This window comes from Rhinolophus sinicus, linkage group LG05 (assembly GCF_036562045.2).
Source record: "Rhinolophus sinicus isolate RSC01 linkage group LG05, ASM3656204v1, whole genome shotgun sequence".
NCBI lineage: Eukaryota > Metazoa > Chordata > Mammalia > Chiroptera > Rhinolophidae > Rhinolophus > Rhinolophus sinicus.
The window spans coordinates 153,429,121-153,438,805 of record NC_133755.1 but is presented as its reverse complement, the minus strand read 5'-3'; the positions used below and the strand labels follow the sequence as shown (position 1 = coordinate 153,438,805).

At 38.8% G+C, this 9,685-nt stretch overlaps 1 pseudogene; it reads right to left on the bottom strand.

Moving 5' to 3' along the window:
* Nucleotides 1-370: 370 nt before the first annotated feature.
* LOC109446250 (ferritin heavy chain) lies at nt 371-1,033 on the bottom strand (annotated as a pseudogene).
* Nucleotides 1,034-9,685: the final 8,652 nt, after the last annotated feature.

Sequence of the window (9,685 nt, the reverse complement as noted above, 5' to 3'; positions counted from 1 at the left end):
AAGATCTCTGCCCAAACCCCTATCAGACTGTTAAGCCAATGAGATTCCTAAGGTCACTTGTTCCTGTCGTTGTCATTAATTACACTGATAATTACAAACAGGTACCAATAATTTAAGAAATCACTACACTTTCTAGCAAGTCAAATATAATTAATAACATTTGTTTTGAAAAGAGGACATATCATGTTTGAAATCACAGGTTTTCTTTCTTTATTTTTCTTCAGGAACCAGTACCTTTATTGAAAAAAAATGGTAAAATTGGAAGGTGAAAATTTAAGGGAACATTTTGCAAGGGCAATAATGCAATATGCATGCTCAGTATGTTGACTAGGGGAAGTTACCCATGGCTATATGGAAGGCAGTCCAAGGCTCAATTCTTGTCGCTGTCATCCAGGATGAGCTTGTCAAAGAGGTATTCTGCCAGGCTGGATTCTGAGGACCCCTGGTTGGTGATATGGACACTCGACACTTTGATGGACATCACCGGCTACCCCAGCTAGTGATGCTCCAGGAAATCACACAGGTGGGCATCCTTCTTGCTGGTGGCCAGGTGGTGCAGATTTAGCAGGCTCTGGTTCACACTCTTCTCCAGGTACAAGGCGCATTTCATGGCCTTCAGGCCATTCTCCCAGCGGTCACAGTCTGGTTTCCTGATGTTACTCAGGCAAATGCCCTCCCCGCACTTGTTCTGTAGCCTCATCAGCCTCTCGGCTTGATCCCTCTCTACCCTCGACTGCTGCAGTAAGAAGGGGCCGAAGTGCTTCAAAGCCACATCCTGGCGGTCAAAGTAGAAATCCATGCACAGGTACACATAGGAGGCGAAGAGCTCCAGGTTGATCTGGTGGTTGACAGCTGCCCTGCAGCAGGGGTGGTAGTTCTCGCACACCTGTGAGGATTGCCCGGTTGCCATGGTTGGCAGCCTGGACATCGCAGCTGGCAGTGCTGGCGTCACGGCTGGTGGCTCAGGCATCACGACTGCCAACACGGGCATCAAGGCAGGCAGCTCGGGTGTTGTGGTAGTCAGCACCGGCATCATGGCTGGTGGCACGGGTGTAGTGTTTGGTGGCACAGGCATCGTGGCTGGTGGCACAGGTGTCATGACTGGTGGCGCAGATATCGTGACCATCAGTGGGAGCGCACTGGCCATCAAGGCTAGTGAGCCATGGTGTGGAGGCGGACTGCGGGGGTGTGGAAGGGATTGTGGGGACTGGGATGGCTGTGGGGGTGAGGGGGCGATGGTGACCGCAGTAGCTCTGGGGTCCTTGGAGTGTCCCCAGGGTGGTCAACGAGGGCAGCAGAAACCTGAGTCCTGAATGCGCTAGAAGGGTGGCTCAAGGAAGGCGGGCTCCAAGACCAGGACTACAGGTTTTCTTTATATGAACCAGAGAAGTTAAAATCTAATGTTAATCAAATTATGAAGGTTGGAAGAATTATACAAAAAACCGTAAGATGAAAATCTCAATCAGGACAAATTCTGGGGAATTCTTTAAGTAAGTCTAATGATTTTGATTAGCATTTTTTCATTGTTATGTATATATGCGGCTTCCATTCCTAGATTATAGCATCTGGTGATTAGAACTGTTGTCTAATCTCTGGTTACAGCACAAACACATGGCATCTTCCCTTGTATAGAATGAGTGCTCAACGATAATGATCATAACATTGATGACGATGACAGTGATAAAGACAGTACTGCTAGAGTTGAGGTAAAATGTACATTAGTGTTATTTTATCAAGGTTAGAAACAAATAATAAAGAGTACTTTCTAATAAGGAGTCTGGAATTAAAATAGTTAAACCTATTTCTCCTAATTTTAATTTTTCCCATTCCCAATATGAAATTTCTAATAGGGCTAAATTCACCTTACTTGCTTTCTCCTTCTTTCTTTCTTTCTTTCTTTCTTTCTTTCTTTCTTTCTTTCTTTCTTTCTTTCTTTCTTTCTTTCTTTCATTTTGGTTGCCTTTCCTCTTATATAGGTACCAACTTTTATAATCTGATCACTTTCACAAAGACCACTTTTGAGTTTGTCTCTAACTTTGTATTTCTGAATATGAATCAATAGTGTCAAATCCTAATTGACACAATCAACTTTTGATAACATGAAGTGCATTCTTCAGAAATCCTTATGCCAATACTTACCACCTCACTTTTATTTCCCAGCTGACATGTGAATAATGTCTACCAAGTGTCTCCAAACCCTGAAAGGAGTCACAAAATGGATTCCCTCCTCAAATAAAGAAGAATTAGGAGACATCAGGTCAAATGGTAGAGTAGGTAAATGGTGTGCTTATCTCCTCTCATGACCATATCAAAATTACCACTAAACTACAGAACAACTATCATTGAAAATCCCCTGAAGTCTAACCAAAGTCGTACAAATGAGGACATATAGAGGGTGCCATGTTGAGACTGGTAGGAGGGGATAGATGTAGAATGGACTGGTCTCACACCCACATGTGACCATTAAAAACTGGGAGGGATAAGTCAGCCTCAGAGGTCCCCCACACCAATCCCTCCTCTACTCTCTGAGGAGCAAAGAATTCCAGATACACACCAGGCTCACCAACCCAGGGTCTCAGTGCCAGAGAGAGAAGTCCCCATACCCTTTGGCTGTGAAAACCAGCAGAGATTGTGGCTGAGTGAGACAGAGGGCGGCTGCAGTTCCAGGCATTCCTCTTAAAGGGCCCGTGCACAGACTTACCATGTTTCCCTGAAAATAAGGCCTAGCTGGACAATCAGCTCTAATGAGTTTTTTGGAGCAAAAATTAATAAAATAAATATAATAAAAGACCAGATCTTATATTATAGTAAAATAAGACTGGGTATTATATTAATTTTTGCTCCAAAAGACGCATTAGAGATGATTGTCTGGCTGGGTCTTACTTTCAGGGAAACACGGTACTTACTGACAGACTCCCACAGTCTGAGCTCCAGTGCTGGGGCAGCAGCTCCAAAGTTACCAGGGACATATGGGGAGAAACTGAATCATTTGGATTCAGGATAAGTGCTGGAGGGGTAGCTTTCTCCCAGGAGCTCCAGAGCTGACAAGCCTGTGGCCAGCTTCAGACCCAGCCAGAGCATCACCTGGCTATCTTGGGGGATGACACACCCAAAGGGCACACTGCTCAGGCACCAGAGCCCTGCTAAAGTCAATCCTACTTCATAGGGTCAGCCCCTGCACAGCAGCTCCTCCACTGTACTCATGGCCAATCCTCACAATCAGCCCAAGGGTCAATACCTCCCACTGATTGTCAAACAGCAGCCAAGGCTCAAATACAACAGGAGGGACACACCTGGAGTACCTGGCTCAGGTAACCAGGAAGACTGCCACTGAGCCCCAAAGCACACCTACTACATAAGCCCACTCCACTAAGACAGGGAGACATAGCAGCTTTACAAATACGTAGAAACAAACACAGGGATGCAGCCAAAATGGAAATACAAAGAAATATGTCCCCCAAAAAAAGAACAGAACAAAGCTCAGAAAAAAGAAAAATATAAACAAAATGGAGACAAGTAATCTATCAGACACAAGTTTCAAAATTATGGTAATAAAAATGCTCAATGATCTCAGTAAGAACTTCAACAAAGATATCAGAAACATAAAAAGGAGATAGAAAGCAAAAAAGAACAAGTCAGAAATGAAGAATACAATAACTGAAACGAAGAATACTTTAGAGGAAATCAACTATAGATTAGATTCAGAAGAGGGTAAAATCAGCAATTTAGAGGGTAATAGAACACACCCAATCAGAACAGCAAAAAGAAAAAAATCTAAAAAATTAGGATAGTTTAAGGGGCCTCTAGCACAACATCAAACATCACAACATTCACATCAGAGGGTTACCAGAAGGAGAATAGAGTAAGCAAGAAATTGAAAACCTATTTGAAGAAATAATGATGGAAAACTTTTCTAAGCTGGTGAAGGAAATAAATATACAAGTGCAGGAAGTCCCAGCAAGATGAACAGAATCCCAAAGAAGATGAACCCAAACAAGCCCACACTAACACACGTCATAATTAAAATGCCAAAGGTTAAAAACAAGGAAAGAATCTCAAAAGCTGCAAGATAAAAGTCGTTAGTTATCTGCAAGGGAGCTCCCATAAAACTATCAACTGATTTCTCAACAGAAATTTTTCAGGCCAGAAGGGATTGGTACAAAATATTCAAAGTGATGAAAAGCAAGGACCGACAAACAAGATTAACCTACCCAGCAAAGCTATCATTTAGAATTGAAGGACAGATAAAGAGCATTCCAGACAAGAAAAAAGCCAAAGGAGTTCATCAACATGAAACCAGTATAACAGAGAAACTTAGAGGGACTTCTTTAAATGAAAAAATAAATAAAAAAACATGAATAATAATATGGCAATAACTACATATCTGTCAACAATTACTTTCAATGTAAATGGATTAAATGCTCCAATTGAAATATAGGGTGGCAGAATAGATAAGAAAACAAGACATATGTTATCTACAAGAGACTCACTTGAGATCAAAAGACAAAAACAAACTTGAAAGTAGAGATGGGGATAAGATAACTCATGAAAATGAAAACAAAAAGTAAAAGCTTAGGTTGCAATACTTATACCAGACTACATAAAGTTTAAAACAAAGGCTATAACAAAAGACAAAGAAGGACCCAGTAATCCCATTTCTGGGTATTTATCCGAAGAAACCCAAAACATTACTTCAAGAGGACATGTGCATCCATATATTCATTGAAGCCCTGTGTGCAATAGTGCTGGTACAGATGTGGTGGAGGCAGCCTCATTGTCCATTGATGGATGAATAGATAAAGTGGAGGTGGTACATATATACAATGGAATATTGCTTGGCCTTGAAAGGGAATGGGTTCTTGCCATCTGTGCTGGCATGGATGGACCTGGAGGTTATTGTACTGAGTGGCGTGTCAGACAGAGAAAGACAGATGAAATGTGATTTTGCTAGTATGTGGAATTTAAAGACTAAAATGAAACAAAATAGAAACAAACTCATAGATACAGAGAACATTTTGATGGTTGCCAGATGGGAGGGATTTTGGGGTGGGGGGAAAAGGGGAAAGGATTAAGAAGTCAGGTTTGTTATTACAAAGTAGTCCTAGGGATGTAAGGTATAGCATTAACAATAATGAATAATATTGTAATAACTATGTATGGTGTCAAATGGGTACTAGATTTATTGGGGTGATACATGGGAGGGTTGTTGGGGGGCAGGGTAAAAAGGTGAAGGGATTCATAGGTACAAATTGATATTTACAAAATAGTCATGGGGATATAAAGCATATCCCAATGGGGATATAAAGTAAAGCATAGGGAATATAGTCAATAATATGGCAATAACAATGCACATTGCCACGTGAGTACTAGACTATTCAGGGGGATCACTTTTTAAATTATATAAATGTCTAACTACTATGCTGTACACCTAAAATTAATATAAAATATTGAATGTCAATCGTAATTGAAAAAAATTGTTTTTAACTTTTATTTATTTTAAGTGTGTTTTTCCATCAGCTCCAAGTCAAGTAGTTGTTTCAATCTAGCTGTGGAGGGCACAGCTCACTGTGGCCCATGTGGGGATCGAACCAGCAACCTTGTTGTTAAGAGCACCACTCTCTAACCAACTGAGCTAACCGGCCTCCCCTGAAAAATTTTTAAAGGGGGCAAAAGATGAGGGGAATAAGACAAGGGGAATTTGTTTCATGTATAAAAACAAATATGTCAGGGATGTAATGTACAGCATAGGTAATATAGTCAATAATATTGTAATAGTATGATATGGTGTCAGATGGTTGCTGGACTTTTCATGGTGATCACTTCTTTAGGAGTATAAATGTTGAATAATTATGGTGTATACACCTGAAACTAATATAATATTGTATGTTAGCTATATTTTAATAAAAATCTCATAAAAAGAAGAATTAGGAAAAAAAGGAAGAAGAACTGCAGTAAATAAGCAATACTCCTGAGACAAGGCTCTATGTAAAGTTTTGGGGTACTTTAATATGAATTGCAATACATATAAATGTTTTTAGATGAGATATACAAGAACAATCTTTTTCATGCTGTGTAATCTGTGCAGTAATAATAGAGATATTTATTCTAGTTGTTTTGGCAAAGATTACATTAAACTCATGTCGAAGATGGATGACGGGAGAAATAAAGAGAAACTTTATACAAACATGATGGGACACCTTTTTAAAATATGTTTGGAAAACTTGAACAGTCAACTAAGATAAGAAAGACAAAAGAGAGAAAAAACGGAAAAATGTATTCAGAAGAGCTGGGAAAGCATAGATGAAGGTGTGAGTGAGTGTGTGTGTGTGTGTGTGTGTGTGTGTGTGTGTGTGTGTGTGTATGTTTTAGTGTAAAAGAGAAAAAATTATGAGCACAAAATAATACATTACGCTTATGCTATTCTACTTTCTTCCAATTTTCCCTGGGGAAAAACAAAATGGAAGAGGGATATCCAAAGTAGAAAACCATTGCAAAATGAGCATGTGGGGTACAGGACAATATCAACTATAGAAGAAGATTGTTGCAAGTACAGAGGAAAAAATAACCTCCCTCATTGGGTGGCAGAACATAAACATAATTCTTTGTGTTTAAATAGAAATACAGAGGATAAGAAATTTAAAAATTCTGACAATTAAGTTCGTGAACTCATCCTTTAAAAAAGTGCTACATACCTCATTGCTGAATATCACTATATAGTCCCCTTTGGAAGCTATGCACTGATGCCAGCACCTAGGACCCCTTCAAAGAAATTGTGAAACTCTTTTTCTGGAATGGCCATTAGAGCTGTCGCTGTGTTATACTTGATGTCCTGAATGTCATCAAAATGTCTTCCTTTCAATATTTTCTTTATCTTTGAGTGAAGAAATAAGTCATTGGGGGCCAGATCAGGTGAGCTGGGAGGGTGTTCCAATAAGTTATTTGTTTCCTGGCTAAAAACTCCCTCACAGACAGTGCTATGTGAGTTGCTGCATTGTCGTGATGCAAGAGCCATGAATTGTTAGCAAAAAGCTCAAGTCATCTAAGTTTTTCATGTAGCCTTTTCAGCACTTCCAAATAGCAAACTTGGTTAACTGTTTGTCCAGTTGGTACAAATTCATAATGAATAATCCTTTTGATATCAAAAAAGGTTAGCAACATCATTGCAACAAGTTTATGAAGTTAATTGTCAGAACTAATACCTTCTTTGTGTATGTCTGCACTTATGTTCATTTTCATGTCCTCAGCCCTACTTCCCAGCCTATGTTCCTCCCATACAGAGAGGCATAGAGTAAACTGTCATTAAATGTCTAAGGAAATCTTTATGAATTTGAAGTGCTGTTGGGTACAAAAAGTTTTCTTTATGCCTAATGATGTTTTATATTTTGGAAACTTATATTTATGTACTTGATTTTCATACCTTTGATGAAAACCCTTCTCTCCCTTGGGAGGTATCTTTAAACTGTCCAAGATTACAACCTTGTAAAGGACATCCTGTAAAGGATACAGATGGAGCAGTAGAGGAAAAAGAGGATAACAAGAGAAAATTTTAATTCAGCCAAATCTTCCTTAATAATTAATGGATGGACAGATGTCAATGCCAAATCACCCTTATATCCACAGAATCTAAGTGTTGCTTTTCAGGAGACGTACTGCTGTTAGCACAATTATGTTAATCACTTTAGATGTTCATAGTACAGTGATTTTTGACCTGCTGAGAGTGATACATAGCCATAAAATAAATGATACAATTGGCAATTCTATCAAAAGAACCCACCAGTTCCATGTGATATGTTACTTAAAATCCTAGGATTTCAGAGCACATGCTTATCTGACATAGCAAATAACAGAGAGCTCTAGGATATTTTTTTCTTCCTGAAGTAAATTATACTTTTGAATGGTTTGAGAATCAAAGAAAGAAGGAAGGAAGGAAGGAAGGAAGGAAGGAAGGAAGGAAGGAAGGAAGGAAGGAAGGAAGGAGGGAGGGAGGGAGGGAGGGAGGGAGGGAGGGAGGGAGGGAGGGAGAGAGAGAGAGAGAGAGAACGAAAGAGAGAAAATCATGTGCTACCTCTCTTCTATTGATTTGCTATGCCTTTGCTATTACGTACTTCTGATGACTATCTAGAAAGAATCTGAAATATGCAATATCAAATATCAAGTCTGGTTTCAGTGTGCCATAGAGTTAGGTTGAAGGAAGCCCAAGATCTACAGAGTTTAATCTTCAAAAGTCTTAGAAGAATAACGTATGGACAATATGAATCAGAAGTGTACAGCAATACATGAAGGGATAGAGCCAATATAGAGTAATCATCTTTTTAAAAAGAAGAAGGAGGAGAAAACCTAAACCTTCAAGTACCCCAGACATAGCTCCCTTAAGGGCTCTTTGACCTATTTAGCTCACAGGGAGGTCATAATTACCCACTAGAGAGATGGTATTGCTGGCTAAAGTGGCAGGGGAAAGCTAAGGAAGAGAGTTGAGGGGTGGGGTGGGAGGTATTTTTCCCTCAAGAAACTCTTTAGAACTTTAAAAGGGGGTATTTCCACTGACTTATGCCTCTGCTAAAGGAATTAAATCAGGACTTCCACTACTGGCCCTACCTTGTGTCAACTCCTCTATGATTTTTTTCCAGAAACCAATATAACCAATTTCTATACCAAACATTCTACCAACTCTGTTCTCAAAAACCAACAACTACCTAGTGTAAAATGTTTTTGTGAAATACTTGCAACAAAATATCCATTTACTGACCTTACCATTATTAATTTTCTATAATTATCTTGTTCTACAAAGGATGTTTCTTGACATAGTACTTTTAACTGTTGCCTAAAATATCACACAACTTACATCTGTATAATGCTTTTCGTTTTTCAAGGCTCCTTCATTTATATTAATTTGCTTTGTGAGATACGATAAATATAACTTTTTCTGATTTTGAAGATGAAGAAAATGAATCACCAAAGGGTCACATGGCTATATCTGAATATAGAACACACCTCATGGTTCCTAGCTTACTAAGAAAATAAAGAAATTCAATTATCTGCCTTGTACAAACCTCAACCCTCTCCTAACTGTACATTTCAACCAAATACTTAACCTAATTTGTAATTAAATATTAGTGAAATATTTTATCATCTAATAATAAGTTCTATAAGTCTATTTTGTTCACCATCATCACTCTTACATCGAGCATGGTCCCTGGCACATTAAAGATAACAATAGATACCTTTTGCATGAATGGATGGATATTGTTTTTCCATCAAATGATATGCAATATTTGCCCCTTCATCTAATTCTAATTCAACTGTATCATTCTGCAGCTCTTTGTTACACTTAGATATCTCTGCAGGTACACATTTTCCACTGGACTTTAGATTCTTAATTATCTATGGCCACCAAGACCTAGTACAGGTGTCTGTCCTGTGATGGTACGCAATAAATGGTTGAAAAAATTAAATTTTCTCCATGCAGTTTAGAAAGCAGTTAGAACAATTTTTGAAGTGTTATGATCATTTATTCAAGACAAGCCACCCACACAGTAAACCCTTGATGAATTTCAGGATATCAGTTCCTATACTTACAACATTTTCTGAGTGAATTTCAGGATATCAGTTCCTATACTTACAACATTTTCTGAGTGAGTGAATACTTTTCCTTCATCTGGAATCATAACACATATTCTAGGAGCCA